Source organism: Hordeum vulgare, chromosome 2H (assembly GCF_904849725.1).
Source record: "Hordeum vulgare subsp. vulgare chromosome 2H, MorexV3_pseudomolecules_assembly, whole genome shotgun sequence".
NCBI lineage: Eukaryota > Viridiplantae > Streptophyta > Magnoliopsida > Poales > Poaceae > Hordeum > Hordeum vulgare.
In genome coordinates this window covers 348,818,507-348,838,325 of record NC_058519.1, presented here as the reverse complement: position 1 = coordinate 348,838,325, position 19,819 = coordinate 348,818,507, and positions in this window count along the sequence as shown.

The window sequence follows — 19,819 nt, the reverse complement described above, 5'->3', positions numbered from 1 at the left end:
TCCAAAACAAACCGCAATATATTTTTGTAAAATTTTAGAAGTCACTCTATGGGTCAAAATAGTTGGAAATCATATGGTACTACCGACTAAATGAGTTCCTTCTTCAAATGATTACTCAAAGGATGATAATTTTTATGTGTTAATAAAGGAATCCCAAAATTTTGTTTCCTTACATCACCCCAGTGTATATCGATGATTTCATCATCAATGTCTCTACAAGACATAAACATATACAAAATCATCTCAAGACGAAAATTTTGGATTCAACCAAATTTAGCTTAAGTTTACAACTTGAGCATTCTGTCAAGAATATATATCAGTCTACATATATCCAAAACATATACGAGAAGTTTAGTGTGGATATATCATAACAAGAAATGACATGTATGGTCATACTACCTTTGATAAGGTACAAACCCATTCATACCTAGGGTGATAATCAAATGATACTAGGACCTAAAGTTCTATATCTCACTAATGTCAAAGCACTCATATACTCGCAAACTACGTTAGGCCTCACACTATATTTTCTATCTTTATTCGGAGTGCAACCCCCAATAAAAGGTATATGGTTGATATAAGTAATATCATCTTATATCTGAAGATTACCTTAAATCTTGGATATTTCCATCAGGAAATAGAAGATATGACCATGATATGATATTGACTCTTTATTTAATCTCAACAATGCCATATGAATGACTGAATTCACTGGAAAAGTCTTATGTGGAAGTCATCTAAATAGACTTTAACGATTATTTCCAGTTAGCATTCTACAATAATTTATTTATTTAAAAGCATTGCAAAATATGCATGGGTTGGCAGATTGATTAACCACACTCAAAATCATGTGGTTGAGACTCATCAGAATCACATAACTTGATTTGTCAAGATACTTCCACTTGTGGTACTCAATACCTATATGTTATATGAAGAGCAATATCATAAATCACATTGCTCAAAAATTACTTATCCTCGTAGATTATAGAAAAGTGAGGAAATAATTTGCAAACAAAATACTGTGAAAATCCGACAAATTATTTACAAAGTCACGATCATATCAATGGAATTGGTATGACACATCCTCCAAATTTGCAATGTTCACGGGGATTAATTTCCCAAACTATAACATGTTAGCAATCATCTGATTGCATGTAGTGTACTCTTTCTCCCTTGATGAGTTTTCCCCTAATGGTTTCTTATAAAATGTTTTTAATGGACAATATAAACACAAGTCTCCATATTCATTTTCTCCTTATGTTTTCCCACTTGGTTTTAAATGAGCTTACAATGGCATGTGAGATGCACTCTTTTCCTTTATGAATTTTCTCTCAAAGTTTCTCATGATGGTTTTTAATGAGGCAATATCTTCTCAAAGATCATATGTTATACTTTCTATTTTCCCTATCGGGGTTTTTAAGGAAATACTAAATACATATGTATTGTTCTCTAAACTCAAAGATGAGTTTTATCCTTCTACAAAGGTTTTCTCAAATGAGTTATCATGAGGCAATAATCATTATATGTTGTGTCATTTTCTCCTTATTTTTCTCATAGGGTTTAAAGGAGTTTTAGCAACATATCTACAATATTCTCCTCATATTTTTCCCACAGGGTTTTTTGGGGAGACTTTCAAGATTATACAAAGGCTTTCACGAAGATGATGAAAATTCTCAAAGGCACATACAAAGAGGAGTCTTTATCAAGATAATATATATCCAAGACAAGCATTGATTAGGGGGACTGTTAGGAATAAATTAATTAGATTAATTAAAGGGTTAATCCCTACTAAGTCGATTGCTACTTGTAGCAACTGCCTCTTTGTAACCGCCTTTGTACCAGGGTATATATACCCTCGAATTCATCAATGAAAGCAACGGTTCCATCATTTGCTCTCTCTTTCTTTCGTTTTGCTCTTTACACACCACCTCCAATTTCGGCCAAACATTGATGGTTTGAGGCTGCCTCCTCCTCTCCCTCCCTCCTATATATAATAGTGTAATTAGAGGAAGCCCTAACCCTAATTTCCATGTGCTCCCTCTACTTCACCTAGATCGTAGTTCTTCCTCTAGTCTGGTTCGGCGGTGCTTAGGCGAAGCCCTGTTGGATTAGTTCACCACCACCACCACCATGCCGCCGTGATGGAGAACTCATCTACCTCTCTGCCCCTCTTGCTGGATCAAGAAGGTGGGGATTGTCATCGAGTTGTACGTGTGCTGAACGCAGAGGTGTCGTTCGTTCGACACTAGATCTGGATGGATCGTGATGGGATCACGGGACGGATCATGATGAAATCGGGGGATGGACTGCAATTTGGATCGTGAAGATGTACCACTACATCAACCGTGTTATATACGCTCCCTCTTAGCGATCTATAAGGGTATGTAGATACACTCTCCCCTCTCGTGGATGATCATCAACATGGATAGGTATTGCGTGTGCATAGGAAATATTTTGTTTCCCATCCAACTTTCCACAACAGTGGCATCATGAGCTAGATTCATGCATATATTATATCTCAAGTAGAACACAAAAGAGTTTGTGGGCGTTGATGTTCAATTTGCTGCCCTCCTTAGTATGTTCTTGATTCAACGGTATTGTTGGATTGAAGCGGCCCAGACCAACATTACTTGTATGCTTACAAGAGACCGGTTTCATCGACTAACATGCCACTTGTTTCATAAAGATGACTGGCGGGTGTCTGTTTCTTCAACTTTAGTTGAATCGGATTTGACCGAGGCGGTCCTTGGAGAAGCTTAAATAGAAACTTGCATTTCACTGTTGTGGTTTTGCGTACATAAGATGCGATCATACTAGATGCCCATAGCAGCCACGTAAAACATACAACAACAAATTAGAGGACGTCTAACTTGTTTTTTCAGGGTATGCATGTGATGTGATATGGCCATAGACATGATATGATATATTGGATGATCATCTTGTAATAGTTAAATATCGACTTGCACGTCGATGCTACGGCAATCGGTAGGAGCTATAAGGTTGTCTTTAATTATTTTGCGCTTGGAGATGATTTGCTTTATCTCTAGTAGTAGCTTTAGTAGCAACAACATAGTTAGCGCAACAACCTCAATGGCAGCACAATGATGGAGATCATGGTGTGGCACCAATGACGATGGAGATCATGTCGGTACTTTGGTGATGGAGATCAAGAAGCACAAGTTCATGGCCATATAATGTCACTTATGATTTGCATGTGATGTTAATCCTTGTATGCACCTTGTTTTTCTTAGGACGACGGTAGCATTATAAGGTGACCCCTCACTAAAACTTGAAGATAAAACTATGTTCTCCCCGTCTTTGCACCGTTCTGACATTTCGTCGTTTCGAGACACCACGTGATGATCGGATGTGATAGACTATACGTTCACATACAATGGGTGCAAAACAGTTGCACACGCAGAACACTCGGGTTAAACTTGATGAGCCTGGCATGTGCAGACATGGCCTCAGAACACAAGAGACCGAACGGTCAAGCATGAGTCATATAGTGGATATGATCAACATGGAGATTTTCACGAGTGAAGCTACACTCAACTCACATGATGATCAGACTTGGGTCAGTGAATTTGGATCATGCGATGGTTGAATGACTAGAGGGATCTCAATTTGAGTGGGAGTTCTTAAGTATATGATTAATTGAACTCATTATCATGAACATAGTCAAAGGGTATTTGCAAATTATGTTCTAGCTTGCGCTGTAGATCTACTATTTTTGATATGTTTCTAGAGAAAATTTAGTAGAAATATTATAGTAGCAATTATGCGTACTAGGTCCATGAACTGAGGATTTTCGTTATTGCTGCACAAAAGTCTTATGTCCTTAAGGCACCACTCAGTGTGTTGTTTTTGATGTCCTTAATGCACCGCTCAGTGTGCTTAAACCCCTAGCGTCGTCTGTAGATGTTGCGAACATCTGACATACACATTTTTTATGACTACATGATAGTTCAGTGCATAATGCTTTAACGGCTTAGAATTGAGTCACTGAAAATGTTTCGAGCGTCACGGGACATACAAGATGTTCCAAGAGATGAAATTGGGATTTCAGGCTCGTGCTCGTGTTGAGAGGTATGAGACCTCCGACAAGATTCAATCGTTGAGCATGTGCTCAGATAATCTAAGTACTACAATCATTTGAATTGAGTGGTAGTTGATCTTCCAGATAAGATAGTGATTGACATAGTTCTCCAAAGTCACTGCCACCAAGCTACAAAGCTTCGTGATGAACTACAACATATCAGGGATACAGATGATCATCCTTGAGCTATTCACGATGTTTTACACCGTGAAGGTGGTAATCAATTAGGAGCATCAAGTGTTGATGGTTTATACAACCGCTAGTTTCGAGAAGGGCAAGGGAAAGAATGGATACTCCATAAAAGGCAAACCAGTTGCCGCTCTAGTGAAGAAACCCAAGGTTAAACCCAAACCCGAGACTAAGTGCTTCTATTATGAGGGGAACGGCCACTGGAGCTGAACTACCCTAGTTACTTGGTAGATGAGAAGGTTGGCAAAGTCGACAAAGTATATTGGATATAGATGATATTGATGTGTACTTTACTAGTACTCCTGGTAGCACTAGGGTATTAGATACGTGTTCAGTTGCTAAGTGTTAGTAACTAGAAACAAAAGCTACAGAATAAACATATACTAGCAAGGGTGCGGTGATGATGTGTGTTGGAATTAATTTCAAGGATGATGTAATCAAACATCACACACTCCCTCTACCATTGGGATCAGTGTTGAACCTAAATAAATGTTATCTGGTGTTTGCGTTGAGCATGAACGTGATTAGATCGTGTTTATTGTAATACAATTATTCATTTAAATGGAATAATGGTTATTCTATTTTCTTGAAGAAACACCTTCAATGGTTTATTGAATCTCAATCGTAGTGATACACATCTTCATGGCATTGATGTCAAAAGAGATAAAGTAGTAATGTTAGTACTACTTACTTGTGGCAGTGCCGCTTGAGTCATATTGGTCTAAAACGCTTGAAGAAATTCCATACTGATGGAAACCATGTCTATTGGTATAAATGCGTGAAGAAACTCCATGCAGATGGATCGTTTAAGCTCACTTGATTTTGAATCACTCGAGACATGCAAATCGTGCCACATGGGCAAAGATGACTGAAGGCCTTGTTTTCAAGTGAGATGGAACAACAAATTAACTTATTGGAAGTAATACATTTTGATGTATGTAGTTCAATGAGAGATGAGGCACGTCGTGGATATCAATATGTTCTTACTTCACAGATGATTTGGGTCAGATACTAGTATATTTACTATATGAAACACAAGTCTGAATTATTGAAAGGTTCAAGTAATTTTAGAGTGAAGTTGAAGATCGTTTTTACAAGAGGATAAAATGTATGTGATATGATCATAGAGATGAATATCTGAGTTGCGAGTTTGGTACACATTTAAGACAATGTGGAAAGTGTTTCACAACGAATGCCACCCAGAACACCATGGTGTGATGGTGTGTCCGAACGTCATAGTCACGCCCTATTGACATGGTACATACTATGACGTCTCTTATCGAGTTACCACTATAGTTTTTGGGTTAGGCATTAGATAAATCATCATTCACTTTAAATAGGGCACCACATAATTCCGTTTGGATGACACCATATGAACTATAGTTTGGAGAAACTGAAGATGTCGTTTCTGAAAAGTTTGGGGCTGCGACGCTTAGTTGAAAAAGTTTCAGTCTCGTAAGATCGAACCCAAAGCGGATAAATACATCTTCATAGGATACCCAAAACAGTTGGGTATATCACCTATCTCAGATGCTGAAGCAAAGTGTTTGTTTCTAGAAATGGGTCCTTTCTTTTTGTGGTTTTGTCACGGCGGATGCCCTCGTGAAAGCACTTAGTGATGGAGCCATCGCACCTTGGTGGCAACTCAAAGGGGTTGAGCGGAAGCGAGACTCAAGGTTTACCCAGGTTTGGCCCCTCCGTTGGAGGTAAAAGCCTACGTCCTGCTTTGTGTATATTGATGGTGGAATCGATTACAAGGAGGGCGTAACTTGCCCGACCTAGCTCTCGATGAATTGTAACTTGTCCCTATCTACCCTAGGGACTCGCCATTATATACAGGTCGAGGCCCTATGTTTTACAACAGTCCAGGCCACATTACAAATTGTGGCCTGCCATATCTCTAAATCGTCGTGTCTTCCAAGCAATGAAACGACCATGGCAACTCATCTTCCCCATAGGTCTTGAACCTCCATCTAGGCTTATGGGCCCGGCGGGCTCTCCGTTGAAGATTTCCTTGCGACTTCTAGATCCTGGGCCAAGGCATATCTTGATTATGAATGTTGAATCGCCGTGCACCTGACCCGGCCCAATAGGACGGGTCATACCGCGGGTAATATCACCAACATTAGGCCCTAGATTGACTTGAATTTATTCACGCCAATAAACTTTCACGCCTGTCTACGGTGACTCACACATGATCTCTCACCTTTATCTATCAACGAGTGGTAAGCCGCCAATCTTCATGACTCGCCTGAATCGCGAGGTCTTTTATTGGTGATGTCATCTTCCCCATTATTCCAGGGATCTCGATGACGTCATTTCCAATGGAGCTTTTACTTACCCTGTCATCCCAAATCTAGGCGCCATCACTCCAATTTTTAATGCGCCTCCTTGGCTCCCGCGCCTGCCATTTCAATTTCTGACCTAGGCCTTTAAATAGTAGTAGGAGGGAAGGGGTATCCCCACCTACCTCTATTCCATGGCCCCACTGCGTCTTCTTCCTCGAGCTCGCGCCACGAACACAGTGCTATCACCGAAACTCCACTTCGGATCGGCAGCCTCCCGGATTGATTTGGGCATGGTCCTCGACACAAACCTCTGCGGCCTGCTTCCGCCTTCACCCTCATTCAACAGGTAACTCTTCGTCCTTTTGGTAGATCCAAATCTCAAACTCCTCCAGTTCTTAGGGCAGCATCGAAGCTCTTCGAGTATTTATATATTGCACCGTCGACCCGTATAGGTATTGCTTGGATCTTTAAATTTAGCAACGAACCGTAGTAGACCCATTAACACTTCTTGGTAGATCTGTTATTCCCCTCATTGCTTCACAAGATCACGACACTGCTCCACGGTGCACCTGTGTTCTTAGCGCATTTATTTTGGCAAATTAGTTTCCTTAGTAAAATCACTCGTAGATCTGTGATCTCTGGCATCATATTGAAACATGTTTATCCTCAACCAGAAAACTTCTAAGGGAAATTTAAAAAATGTAACCCGCCCTTTAGTGTTGTGGTGAGTCACAATGTCCTTTTAGATATTTCCCCAATTTGTTTGCTGGCGAGTCACTACTTTGTAGGTCCTTACGACCCGCCAATCATCCTTATGTAGATCTCTGTCTCTATCCTTTAAATCGCAGTCATGGGCACCATATCCAAATGCAACTGGTTACCAACAGAGGTCGACGACACCTACCTTGCAAATTTCGTAAAAGTGGGTAATCTCGTGCCACAGGAAGTGATCATCTGGAGAACTACCTTAGGGGAGCAACGCCCTCAACCCGTCAAAGGAGAGGTAGTTGTCTTTACTGATCATCTCGAGCGAGGTTTCACGCTGCCCGGCTCAAAGGTCTACAGGGACGTCTTGCATTTCTTCAACCTCTGTCCGTAAGACTTGGGCCCAAACTCCATCAGCAACCTTTGCCAGTTCCAAGTATTCTGCGAAGCTTACTTGCAAATAGAGCCTTCCGTCCTCTTGTTCAGGAAGTTCTTCTTTTTGAACCGCCAAACAAAGTTCGCCAAGGGGCCCTGCCTAGAGCTTGGAGGAGTCAATATCCAGAGGTGACGAGAATGCGGGTTTCTGGCTGCTACACTGCCCAGTCACCCCAAAGGTTGTGCAAATACTTGGTTTTACTATCGTGACACCTATCCACCCAACGAGAACCCCTTACAAGGTTTTAGGAAGGAACGTCTGCCCATGGATTTTAAGCTGCCTGAAAATCTAACTGATGAAGAAGAAGCTTCATTCGCCCCTGTCTTTGCAAAGCTCACGGCTTTAGCCGCCAACGGCCTCACCGGCATTGATCTGATCAGCTGTTGGGTGGAGTAGAGGATTATGCCTTTGAGCCGCCGGAACGGCTTAATGTTAGGCTTGAAGAAGGAGACATTGTTGAAATTGGGAATTAAGTGGCGAGCCTGTTGAGAACTGCTCCAAGATTGGGTTAAAACCGTTCTGCATTTCCAACCCAGCTCCAGAGGTAAAACATCCCAACTCGCCTATCTAACTTTTAATATAATCAAGCTTGTCTCTGATCTATGCTTTAATTATGTCAATCAGAAGGACTTGTCTTTCTAGAAACGAAGACCCAAAACCGTCATCTAGAAAGTACCAAAACCCGCCCCAAAGAAGAAGAACACTAGGGGCAAGTCCTCCACAAAGGAGTCATCCGTTGTGGGCGAGTCTCGGATCACCGAGGATCAGTCAGAGGTAAATGCTCTTATCTTTATTATTCTAATCCGACTTGTACTCATGCATTGCCGCTTCTATTTATAGGATGATGACACTGAGAGTCAAGATGAAGACGTCGACGTAATTTCCATTTCTTCCGACTCAAATTCTTCTCCCCCAAGCCAGAAGGGCGAATCAGTTGCAAAGTTCCCCTGTCTCACCCGGATGCTTATCTCGATCCCAATTTCCTTTCGAAGAATGCGAGTTTTACGCCAAAACGTCATACTCGAAGCCACTATGGGGACCTCTTGTCCGGCTTGCCCGAGAAAACGGCTGGTCGTAAACGACAGAGCGAGGTACATTTTATAGTACATGTCCCTCCTTTGTGTGCAAATTATCCTCATGATTTACTGAACCTTTAAATCTTACATCCAACAGGTTTCACCTCCTTCATCTGGCAACTCAGCTGCTTCAACTCTTCCCCCATTGATCCGCCTTCAGGGGTAAGTTTCTTCGTCAACATGCTCTTTTGGGTGACAATGTTTTTATTTTAACATATTTGCCATCTTTCTGTAGGGCTCAAGCGAAAAAAAGGAAGACCGGCGAGTCATCATCCGCTCCCAAGGTGGCTTAAATATTTGGAATGTGTACTTCCATCCCAGAAGCTCAAGATGAGCCAGCTAAGAGTCACACCGAAGCCTTTGATGACTTCCTTGATATCCGGGATGAGGTTCCAAGCCCTCAGAAGGAGACAACTGAAAACCTCAATCTGCCAAGTTCTCACAAGGCGGCTAAAGATGTCATGCCTGACCCAAATCCAGTCGTCATCATTGGTGCAGGGTTTTCCAAAACCGCCTCCGCGGTATTGACCAAGCATGCTCCCAAAGATGCCCTAGTCTTTGTAGAGAAAGACATGACCAAATTGAAGCTTCCCAATTTTGAGAAGCTGGAGTTTGATGAACTATACTCTGGCTTTGTGAGTCGCCTGGAGACGAGCCATGAGATAGAAAAAAGCTCGGTTAACATGATGAGAACAAAACATGAGGTATGATACCTGTTAATCTCCTTGACATGTCCTCCCATTAGCCCTCCAAAGGGCGAGTCATTTGTGATGAATCGAGCTTTGTACAAACTTTCAACCCGTAGCCCCCAAGGGACGGGTCATATTTTTTTAAAGATGAGTCCGGTCTTTAGTTTGCATTTTGAAGAAAGCTTCAACCTGTAGCCCAAAGGGACGGGTCATATTTTTAAAGATGAGCCGGGTCTTTAGCATATATTTGAAGAAAACTTCAACCTGTAGCCCCAAAGGGCCGCGTCATCTTTTTAAAGATGAGCCGGGTCTGTAGCATATATTTGAAGAAAACTTCAACTTGTGGCCCCCAAGGTCCGGGTCATCTTTTTAAAGATGAGCCGGGACATTAGCATATATTTGAAGAAAGCTTCAACCCATAGCCCCCAAGGGCTGAGTCATCTTTTTAAAGATGAGTCGGGTCTTTAGCATATATTTGAATAAAGCTTCAACCCTTAGCCCCCAAGGGTCGGCTCTTTCTTTAAGGTATTACCTTAGAAAAAATGAATCGTACATTAGCCCCCAAGTGTCTGGGATGTTGCTTGCAATGTGCATGAAACTTGTTTTGCCCTTTTGTTTCATAGGAATCATTGACTCGAGCCGACTCAATCGTGGCCGGCGTGAAGCAAAGTCTGGCTGAGCAGTAGGACGCTCGAGCTAAATTTGAAGAGAAACTTCGCCTTGCATTGGCTCAAATGGAGAATATGAAGGCAGAACACAATAAGCTTGAGAACAAGGCCGAAACTGAGCAAGCCGCCTTACTGAAAAGGGCGGAGCAGGCCGTGGAGAAAATGAAGGCCGTCGTGCAGGAACTGTCAGGGTTAAAATATCATATCTCAAAAATGGCCCATGTTGTGTTTGGTAAGTGTCCACCACTACCTTTTCCTTCCAAAGTCGTGTTGTAAGACCTTCCGATGACTTATGATCGCGTATCTTTAATGCAGGTCCTCGAGCCGCCACTCTTCATGATGATTGTGTTTTAAAACTGAAGGCAACATATACCTTAACAGAGAAATTGTACATTGGTGGTGTGATGACTATGAAGGCCGTTATGGGTGACAAAGAGCCCATAAAATCAATCAAGTATATGCTGTGATGCTTGTCCATGCTGCCACCCCAAATAGAAGAGCTAAAAAGGTCAGCTGCCCGAAAGGAGCACTAACCACCCTGAGCCGGTGCTTTGCTTGTGCTCGAGAGCTTAAACCAGAGGAAGTGACTGGGGTTTTTCCAGAGTATAAAGACGATGGGTCAGAGTTTATCAAAGAAGATTACCATCGTTGTGTGAAGGAATCTCGCTTCGCGGCGACTCAACGGGCAGCCGGATTGGACTTAACCAAGTATCAAGCGGCTTATGATGAGCACAACAATCGAGTAACCTATCCCTCGTATGAAATCACCGTTCTAACTCCGCAGCACCGTAAGCATCCTTTTGACTTTGATGCCGACCTATCCACCATCTTGACTGACGAAGATGAGTTCCATGCCTTGAACAATTGCAATTGGAAATTGGGCGACTTACATATCCAAGATGGCGAAAGCTCGAGGCAGGATAATTTGGAGGCGGCTTCAACCAAGAGTTGTTTGAAGATCACCCGCGGAGATCAGTTTAAAAATCCAATGCCTGGTTATATAACTTTTTATGGCCTTCCGAGCCATGTAATAGGATAGAGATGAAAACAATATTGTGATACACTTGTACCTTTGCTGACTTTGAAGTCTCACCCTTTTGTTAATATGAGTCGCCTTACTAGGCGTTTTTGCCATGTCTATGACAGATAATTACTCCCCCTTTTGTCAGAGCAGAAATAATAGGCCGGATCAGTGAGACGCGATGGTTTAGAATGAATTTTTAGAAAACTCTTAAGTGTGCTACAAAGATACTTTGTAGTCACAAAGCTTGTTGGCTCAATGAGTCACGACAGGGTAGGATGAGCTTGCAAGGCTCTAGTGCTACCCCAGGAAGGCTTTTGCAACAACTCGAGTTGTTTAGACCGGCTGATCAGGCGCGAGTCAAGCTTCAGTGAAGCTGGTTCAGTGAACCCATGGTTTGTCTATTTCCTATATGCCGGCTCCCGCTAGCACCCTTCATGTTTTAACGTAGGCAGGTTCAGGGTCCAAAAGTGGATTGACTCGCCAAGAGTACCTGGGACCATAGGGTGAGTTGCCAAACACACAGTCCAGTATAACCATTGTAATGCATAAATTTTTCGCTAGCCAAGAGGGTATTCAGGCTGAACTCAGTGAGTAGAAACCCCCAAGGGACCTATGATTAGGGAAAAGTCGGACATAGGATTGCAGAAGCGTTTACGATCTTACTGCAAAACGACTTGGGAGCTAGTAGACCCGAAGTAAGCCGGCTTGATTCTGAAAACCAAATAGGGTGCCTGTGTTTGAGCCGTGCAACATGGCAACTTTGGTCCTCTTTGGGGTACCAGTACCCAGTTTTGAAATAAGTGTAGTATGACGACTTATGCTCTTTGATACTGATAGCGTCCATGCTTCGACGGATTATGAAACAATAAAGACTCATGCTCTCAAGAAGCTCAAATGGCACAGACCACGAAGCTCGTGGGCACCGGCTTTATTGCTATATATATATATATATATAGAAAGAGAGTACAATGACTAAAAGATGTACAATGATAAGGAGCCAGTGTCTCTAAGTGTAATAAGGCCACAAGTGGGCAATGTTCCAAGGCCAGGTCATTTCAACCTCTGTTGTTGGCCTATCTGGACGAAGATCCACCAGGTAGTAGGAACCATTATGAAGACTTTTGCTAATGACAAACGGCCCCTCCCACGGAGGGGATAACTTATGCATACCAGTATGATCCTGAATTAAACAGAGCACTAAGTCGCCCTCCTGAAAAACTCGGATTTTGACTCGGCGGCTATGATAGTGGCACAAGTCTTGTTGGTAAATCGCCGACCGTGATGCTGCCAAATCACGTTCCTCCTCCAAAGCATCCAAAAAAACTTGACGCGCTAGCTCGTTAACATCCTCAACATAAGCAGCAACTCGTGGTGAGTCGTGCCTGATGTCACTTGGTAATACCGCCTCAACTCCGTAAACCAAGAAAAAGGGCGTGTAACCAGTGGATCGATTAGGGGTAGTCCTGATGCTCCACAGAATAGAAGGAAGCTCTTCAATCCAACATCCTGGGTACGTTCCAGAGCAACCATAAGTCAGGGCTTGATCCCCCGCAGAATTTCTTGATTCGCCCTATCCGCCTGTCCGTTGGATTGGAAGTGTGCAACGGCAGAGACATCAAGCCGAATGTGCTCTTTTTTACAAATTTCTTGCATGGCGCGTTTGGATAGATTAATACCATTGTTAGTAATTATACTATGAGGATACCCGAAGCAAAAAATCAACTTCTTGAGGAACTTGACGGCAGTATCTGCATCGCAACTACTAATCGGCTCTGCTTCAACCCACTTGGTAAATTTGTGGACCACCACTAGCAGGTAAGTCTTTTTGTTGGAAGACATCTTGAAGGGACCAACCATGTCAAGCCCACAGACCGCAAAAGGCCATGTAATTGGGATCATCCGCAGTTCTTGAGCCTGCACATGCATCTGACGACCAAATTTCTGACATCCGTCACATCTGCACACTATGTCCTCATCGTCTGCGTGAGCCATTAACGAGTAGAATCCATGTCTAAAGGCTTTGGACACCAAAGAGCGCGACCCGGCGTGATGACCACAATCGCCAGCGTGGATCTCATTTAGGATCGCACATCCTTCTTCAGATGAGATGCACCTTTGAAAAATTCCAGAAGTGCTTCGTTTATGCAACTTGCCTTTATGTATAACCATGGATTTGCATCGCCGGATAATTTGGCGGGCCAACAACTCATCAGTAGGTAACTCACCTCGCGCCAAATACGCCATGTAAGGGACCGCCCAATCCGTAGTGGCATGGAGAGCCGCCATAACTTGAGACTCAGGGTTAGGGACTGCTATATCCTTCTCAGAAGGCAATTTCACCGACGGGTTATGTAAAATATCCAAAAAGACATTGGGACGAACCGGCTTACGCTGCAACCCGAGTCATGAAAGAGCATCAGTTGCTTCGTTGATTCGGCGATCAATATGATCAACTTGATAACCATGAAAGTGACCCGCCACGTTTGACACGGCATGCCTATGTGCCGCCATTAAAGGATCCCTGGAATCCCATGTTCCACAGACTTGCTGTGCCACCAAATCTAAGTCGCCCACGCATCTGACTGGGTTGAGGTTCATCTCTTTGGCAATCCTAAGCCCATGGAGCAAAGCTTCATACTCTGCTGCATTGTTAGTACATGGGAACATGAGTCGGAGGACGTAGCAGAACTTGTCACCCTGAGGTGAAGTTAGTACCACGCGAGCCCCCTAGCCTTCCAGCTGTCTAGACCCGTCAAAATGGATAGTCCAATACGTGTGATCAGGTATTTCTTCTGGGATTTGCACCTCGGTCCAATCGTTGATGAAATCCGCTAAAGCCTGGGACTTGATGGCCGTGCGGGTCGTATATTGCACGTGGTGAGTACCAAGCTCGATATCCCACTTAGAAATCCGCCCGGTTGCTTCACGGTTTTGTATAATGTCGCCAAGTGGCGCAGAACTGACTATCGTGACCGGGTGCTCGTGGAAGAAGTGCTTCAGTTTCTGACTCGCGAATAAGATCCCAAAAACCAAGTTCTGCCAGTGTGGATAACGTTGTTTGGAGAGTATTCAGACTTCACTAACAAAGTAGACCGGCCTTTGGACCGGATATTCCTTCCCTTCTTCCTTGCAGTGGACAACCACTGCCACGCTTACTGCCTTAGAGTTGGCAGCAATTACAGGAGCATAGGCTCTTTGTCAACAACAACGGCTAAAGTGGGCGGCTCAGCCAGTTGTTTCTTCAAAGCCTCAAAGGCTTCATTGGCCGCATCCGTCCACACAAAACGGTCTGTTTTCTTGAGCAGGTGATAAAGAGGGATGGCCTTCTCCCCAAGGCGACTTATGAAACGACTCAGATCCGCAATATGACCCGCCATGCGCTGGACTTGGTTAATATTGTCTGGCTTGCCAAGTGAAGTAATCGCTTTGATTTTGTCTAGGTTAGCCTCGATGCCTCGCTCTGACACCAAGAAGCCCAACAACTTTTCTGCAGGAATACCGAAGACACACTTGGTCGGTTTAAGCTTCATCTGATATACGCGCATATTGTCAAACGTCTCCTTAAGATCCTCCAGGAGTGACTCTTTCTTCTGGGATTTCACCAGTATATCATCAACATAGGCATGAACGTTGCACCCAATCTGACTGTGTAAGCAATTCTGGATGCAGCGTTGATAAGTCGCCCCCGCACTCTTGAGCCCAAACGGCATAGATACATATGAAAATGCACCAAAGGGAGTTATGAAGGATGTCTTCTCCTGATCCTCCAGAGCCATCTTTAGCTGGAGGTAATCTGAGTATGCATCCAAAAACACAGCCGCTCGCAACCCACCGTAGAGTCAATGATTTGATCGATAAGAGGGAGGGCGAAAGGGTCTTTCGGGCAAGCTTTGTTAAGGTCGGTGTAGTCAATGCACATGCGAAAGGTACCATTCTTCTTGAGTATCAAGACCAGATTGGCCAACCATTCTGGGTGAAAAACCTCCACAAAGAAACCAGCGGCCAAGAGTCAGGCTACTTCCTCTCCAATTGCTTTACGCCTTTCCTCGTTAAACCAGCGAAGATATTGTCGAACCAGCTTCATCTTGGGATATATGTTAAGGTGGTGCTCACCGAATACTCTAGGTACACCCGGCATGTCAGAAGGTTTCCATGCAAAGATGTCCCAATTCTCACGGATGAATTCGATGAGCATGCTTTCCTGTTTGGGATCCAAACCCGTCCCAATGGTGAATTGCTTGGAAGAGCCACCGGGGGTGAAATCCACCAACTTAGTATCATCTATTTGTTTAAACTTGAGGGGCGGCTCTGAATTGTAGTTGGTTTCTTGAGGGGGGTCATGTCTGCTGGGTCGACATTGGCCTGGTGAAACTTAAGTTCCTCAGCTGCACAGGCTGACTCAGCATAAGCAACATCTCCCTCTTCGCATTTTCAGCTATCTTCTGATCTCCACAAATCGTGGTGGTACCTTTTGGTCCTGGCATCTTGAGCTCCAGGTAGACATAACATGGGCGGGCCATAAAACGGGCGTAAGCCGGCCGACCAAAAAGCGTGTGGTAAGGGCTTTTGATCTTGACCACCTCAAATATGAGAGACTCGCTCATGTAATTAGACTCGGTGCCAAAATCCACATTAAGTTTAATCCGCCCAACAGGATATGCGGACTTACCCGGGACAATGCCATGGAAGACCGTAGAGGATGGCATCAAGTCGCTTTCCGAGAAATTAATTCTTCAGAAAGTATTGTAGTATAAGATGTTGATGCTGCTGCCTCCATCCATCAGGACCTTGGAGAGGGTATAACCCCCTACCTCTGGAGCCACGACCAATGCTAAGTCTCCAAGGTTGTCAACCCGGGGCGGGTGATCTTCCCTGCTCCAGATAATAAGCTGCTCGGACTAATTGAGATATCTCGGGAGTGCCGGCTTAGTGACGCTGAAGGTTCTGTATTTGCCCTTTTTGTCCCTTTTGCACGTACTCGTGGTAAACACATGATACTGCCCACTGTTCAACTGCTTGGGATTGTTCTGGAAACCGTCTCTGTCATTCTGCTGCTCTGAGCTGCCTTGTTGAAGTTGTTGCTGAAAACCGCATTGCGCATTATATTGATGACTGTTCTGTACCTGATACTATCCAGCATTAGACTGTGACCCGCCGTGTGGACCAGGGTTAGGAAAACCACCAAACGGATTCCTGTGTGAGCCGCCAGACCCAAACTGATCTGGGTGTCCACCATGACTACTTCCTTGGCCGTTTTTGAGCGCCTCGGCACAAATTCCTGCATCACGTAGCAGTCTTCCCAAGAATGGGTGGATGGTCCTTCTACTGTGGTATGTTGTTGGCAGGGGCCCTTGAGCATCTCGTGATAGTTGCATGGCTTTTTCCTGCTGAAGCCCATTTTCTTCTCACGTTGTTTCCGTTGCTAGTGTTAGTATTGGCAACGAAATCAATGGCGCCTTCCTGCTGCCTTTTCTTCCCTTGAACCACGGGGTTGTAGTTACCTTGTCCCTGGGTCCGAGATTGGCCTCTGGATGATTCCCTCTTTTGGGAGTGCTAGTTTTATCATCATCCTCCCCGGTATCTTTGGTATCGTCTAACTCGGCATACCTAGTAAGGGTGTCCATGAGCTCTCCCATATCCTACACTTTGCGCTTGAGTTGCCCTAGCTTCAACACCAAAGGCTGGTAGTGACATTTTTTCTCCATGATCAGGACGGCCTGAGCCGCCGAAATGCCATCCAATGAGTGGATTACCTATGCAACCCGCCACGTCCAATGATGGACCGACTCGTCCCATGTGTTGATGGAGTTGGGCGGCAGGTTCTTCAGTCCTTGGATGTTTTGACAAAATGTTCCTTTAACTCGGCCCAGGTGTTGATGGAGTTGGGCGGCGGGTTCTTCGGCCAAGTGTGCGTCGTACCTTCAAGCATCATTGTAAAGTACTTGGCACATACTACTTCGTTAACATCAAGCATATCCATTGCAAGCTCGTAGCTTTCAATCCACACCCCTGGGTCGAGACCCGGCATGTAATTGGGAACCTTGCACGGACCTTTGAAATCCTTTGGCATACGCTCGTTACAGAGGGCAGGTGACAGACAGGGTATCCCAATGTTCCTACCACCTCACTCGGCATGCGTAGGGGAAGGCAGCGCATAAGCCAGATAGCCATGACCTGTCGCGGCCGCCATCTCCATTAGGCGGGCGGCTCGGGCTGCATCCACGAGGTCCTGAGCCCGGGTGTCAGGCATCCCGGGCGGGTTAATTTGCGGAGGCTGGCATCATTCACTACTAGGTACCACTGGCGGGTCATCATGACGGCTCCTGGTATGACTTTCTTGACGTGTGGAGTGCAGCCACTCGCGACTATATGTATACTGCGCCTGTTGGACCACCGATGTTTTCAACATCTCAATGGCGTTCCTCGCCTCTACCTCAGCCAGAGAATTTCCATGGATGGGAAGAGACTCGAGGTTGCAGGTCGCCACCAGTACGTTATGAACGGGGTTTGAAAAGTGACCCGGCGGCGTCTGAAAGCGTGGTGCTTGAGCCGGTGTCGGCTGAGGCGCTTGCGGGTTGGGCGGCGGCTGAGCCGGGTTGACGCGCTGGGTAACTTGCCATGGCCGGTTAGGCTCCATCCCAGGTGTATCTTGGTTGTCGAAGAGTCAAGTTGGATTCAGATCGGCTGGCCGACGATTGCGATGCCTCCTATGGTGAATCGCATCGGAAGCACATTGTTGTCATTCAAGCCGCCATCCCTCAACACTTAGCCGCTCGGTTTCCGCGGCGATATAGGCCCGTTAGGTCGCCATCCTGGTGGCCTCGCCTTCAATCTCGCGTTGGATCTGGGCCATCTCCTCCCTTAGCTTTGCTAACTCGGCGTTGACCTCTTCTTGATTTTCCATGTCACTGTAATCGTCGTGAGTTTAGCCATCTCTCCTACCAAATCCGCCATGGCTTCAGCCGGAGTCTTTTCTGATCCGCTAGCTTCGCTGTTGTCAGCCACGGTTGGCTGAGCCGCCACTGCTCCTGGCATGTAGATGGCGACGTCACGATGGGGTCCTTCAACATCCTCGGAGATTGTCGCCTCAGGTAATCACCCAAGCCGCCCTTCATGGAGAGGGTAGATCGAATCCGTGTCGCCAATGGATGACTCGTCGTCCGAGTTGACAGGAGTGTTCTCCTGGATCACCGGTTCATCTGGCAGGTCGATTCCATGTGTAAAACCAACGAAGGCATGGTGTTTTCTGACCTGATGCTTGGCAGGATGGGCGTACCGGGCCAGCTCGACGATGTCGGTGAAGGTGTCCGGCTCAGGTACGGGAGCCCCATACTTGCCGATGAAGACGTGAATCTTGCCGAAGGGGACCCTATATCCAGATTCGATTGAATCAGCGTCGGCCCCCATTGAGAGTTGTCGATGTAGTACTTTCCGCAGTGGTTCTTAGTCATCAGACCAACCGCGTAGCTCCCAAACCCTGGAAGTGCTCCCTTTGAGAACTCTACTCCAACGTGCGCAAGTGCCACGGTGGGCGCCAACTATCGTGGTTTTGTCACGGCAAATGCCCTCGTGAAAGGACTTAGTGACGGAGCCATCGCACCTTGTGGCGACTAAAAGGGGTTGAGCGGAAGCAAGACTTGAGGTTTACCCAGGTTCGGCCCCTCCGATGGAGGTACAATCCTATGTCCTGCTTTGTGTATATTGATGGTGGAATCGATTACATGGAGGGTGTAACTTGCCTGACCTAGCTCTCGATGGATGATAACTTGTCCCTATCTACCCTAGGGACTCGCCTTTATATACAGGTCCAGGTCCTAGGTTTTACAAGAGTCCAGGCCACATTACAAATCATGGCCTGCCATATCTCTAAACTGTCGTGTCTTCCAAGCAATGAAACGATAACGGCGACTCATCTTCCCCGTAGGTCTTGAACCGCCATCTAGGCTTATGGTCCTGGTCTGCCGTCCGTTGAAGAGCTCGTTGCGCCTTCCATATCGTGGGCCAAGGCCTATCTTGATTATGAATGTTGAATCACCGTGCACCTAACATGGCTCAATAAGGCGGGTCATACCACAGGTAATATCCCCAACATTTCTCGAGGTAAAGTTTCTCTTGAAAGACTTTAGTGGGAGGACGGTGGAACTTGATGAGGTTGTTGAACCGTCACTTCAACCGGTGTGTAGCAGGGCATAGGAAGTTGTTCATGTGGCTCCTACACCAATTGAAGTGGAACCTGATGATAATGATCATGAAGCTTCGGATCAAGTAACTACGGACCTCGTAGGTCGACAAGGTCACGTACTGCTCCAGGGTGGTACTGTAACCCTGTCTTGGAGGTCATGTTGTTGGAGAACAATGAACCTACAAGCTATGGAGAAGCGATGGTGGGCCTGGATTCCGATGAATGGCTGGACGCCATGAAATCCGAGGTAGGATCCATGTATGAAAACAAAGTGTAGACTTTGGGAGAACTACTTGATGGTCGTAAGGCTCTTAGGTACCGATGGATCTTTAAAAGGAAGATGGACGATGATGGTAAATGTCACCATTAAGAAAGATCGACTTGTCGCAAAGATGTTTCTGACAAATTCAAAGAGTTGACTATGTAGAGACTTTATCACTCGTACCGATGCTAAAATTATGTT